A 2,623-nucleotide genomic window follows, 5' to 3' on the forward strand; every position below is an offset into this window, starting at 1 on the left:
ATATATATATATATATATATATATATATATATATATATATATATATTACTAGCTATCACACTGTTCCAGCCACATTGATTTCAGTGCAATCATAGCTTCCTTGGCAATTTTACAGGACTGAAATGCTAAATTTTTTTAATGAGAGACTTTTTTTAAAGTGACGGTCTTCATCTGACAACTATGTGTTCAGGCTTCTAACAATAATCTTAAATGGTGACTGAGGTTAACAGAGACTTCCTCTGCTCAGCCCTCAGGAAACTCTGACTGGCAGTCAACAACAAATCTAATGCAGATGGATGTGATTTTCAGAGAAAGGTACAATCCACTCTGCCATTACCCATTTCCATTTCATTAGCTTAAACATTTGTGGCTAATGAATAATTTGGATGGGTTTTCAAGCACAGTGTATATCTACACAGAGTATAACTATACAGCAATTTTAGTGACAATTCATTGCCCAAAGTCATATCAATTCGAGTCAAGAAGCTTAGTATTACATTCTTATTTAATTACTATTGAAATTTCTCTAAGCTAGTTTTCAAACTTTGGAACTCTGTATAGTTCTTGTCAGTACAGTCAGACTGAACACAGCACCATAGCTATGATGACTTGTGTTTGTTCAGTGAACCTTCAGTGCTTCACAGCAGTGTTGACGGGACATTTCATGAGTGAATGCAATCTATGTGCATTATGTGATATAAGGAAGGTCAATTTGACAATATACAGTACATGACGATACAAATGTTTCTAGAGTCAGCGATTTTGCCATGCCATTTATACAGTGGTAGCTTTCTCATTAATACCTCTGGTGGTATTGAGCCATTGTGGGTAATGTTGCATATTGGCTTTTTATATGATTTTTGCATTAATGGGAATAAAGTACTTTTATATGTTAGGTATTCAGTTAATTGGACACAAAAAAAAAAAAACAGACACTGCTGTCAGCTTATTTGGTCTATTAACAATTTCTAAACGCGCCTGTTTCCATGTTAACGTTTTGACAGGATTCAGTAGGAAAAGCACAGGAGTAAATCCTTCTAAAAAAAATAAAAGATTACTGAATTCCATTTAGCGGCTTCAATTTCAGGGTTCTGGTATACAGCATGCTGGCTCAGAATTGTCCCTCGTCATGGCTTACTGGACCACTTGAATACATCATACATACAGACATTTAACCTCAGAGTATTCAAGCCAGCCATGGCACCAGTGAAGGCACTCTCAGTAACTTGTGTTGTCTTTAGGTCAAATTTGACACGTTTTCAAAGTTTCCTTATAGAAAAATATGTGCTGCCATTCAAAATAATAAAGTGGTTTCAAAACAGTACCCTGACTAAAACATTGACATCAGTGATAATCCATCAATTTATGTTCCTCTGATCTTCACTATAGTGAAAATGATTCATAATTTCTGCTTACTTTACACCACAATGAGGTATTATTTCATGTACAGTGATGAAGTTTATTGACTATAAATTCCAGAAATAAGTGTAAAACTACTGGTAATGAGTTGGAATGATGTTGGCTAGAAGGTGCAAAATAGAGTAGGGTAATAATTTATAATTTATGCAAAAAGGCAAAACAAACCGGATCAATTTTGATGGAGGTCAACAAGTGCCTGGTTGACAGTAAGAGAACATAAGGGTTAACTCATCAGGCTATTAATTACAAACAGAGTATATCTAGCTTCATTTCAACCAGCAACAACCATTTTCCAAAACCATAAGAACAACTTCTCAATTTTCCATGGCACTTCCATCTAGGATAACTTTGCATGAATACATATCAAAATGTACCCTTTTATAAACATTTTAAGAGACTTGGAAATTTAACTCTCATTGCTGTTGACCTTTAAATAACTCAATATCAAAACAATCATATGTATGCATTTCATCTCATTGTGTCCCGTTTTATGCGAGACTAGATGGTGGACTGGAGTGTGATGGGAAATCTGTTTTATCTCAGCCTGCTAGTTTTTCCTGCCTACCATACTAATAAATCATCGTGTGTGCCCCTGTAGAGAAACACTCCACAGCCTCCCAAGGGTTCAATGGAAAACCAAAGCCTCTTACTTCACACAAATAGTCACCAAGCAGTCACACTGCAGCAGTCCAATAAAAATGTTGGTTGATCTTTATTTCATTAGACTGCTTTAAGTGAGTTCCATCTTCACAGGGAATTCATTTGGACAAAATAAGAAATTGAATTTGAATATGTAGGAGAGAGGAGGAAGCCCCTGAGATATATACTGTCTTGTTTACAAAAGGGGAGGGGGGAGGGACCTCAAATTTAGCACAGCAGAGGCAGAATAAAACAAAGCATCCAACACATCAATTGAACAATACACTCACTCCCAGCTAGTCAGACTCACAGCTTCAACTCATTCAAATGAGTGAACCAAATGTAACTTCAGCTGCCAGTGCAGAATTCTAAAAGCATTATTTAGGACAGCTACTTCCTTGAGACCTGAGTCACATTTTTCAATAAGACGCATATCTGCCATAATCTCGCTGATGCCGAACATTATGACACCTTCCTGCAGCGTAGACTGAAACAGTGTGCTGCTCTGTTGTGCTCAGGCTGGGAGCAGTGGAGGGCAGTGCCACAGACGGCGGCCCCGGGGGGG

The 2,623-nt window shown here is 37.2% G+C and overlaps 1 protein-coding gene across 3 annotated transcripts in view; it reads right to left on the reverse strand.

Moving 5' to 3' along the window:
- btbd7 (BTB (POZ) domain containing 7) overlaps positions 1 to 2,623 on the reverse strand; it is a 38,346-nt gene that overhangs the window by 31,780 nt on the left and 3,943 nt on the right. The window lies entirely within an intron of this gene.

Source organism: Etheostoma spectabile, chromosome 20 (assembly GCF_008692095.1).
Source record: "Etheostoma spectabile isolate EspeVRDwgs_2016 chromosome 20, UIUC_Espe_1.0, whole genome shotgun sequence".
Classification (NCBI taxonomy): domain Eukaryota; kingdom Metazoa; phylum Chordata; class Actinopteri; order Perciformes; family Percidae; genus Etheostoma; species Etheostoma spectabile.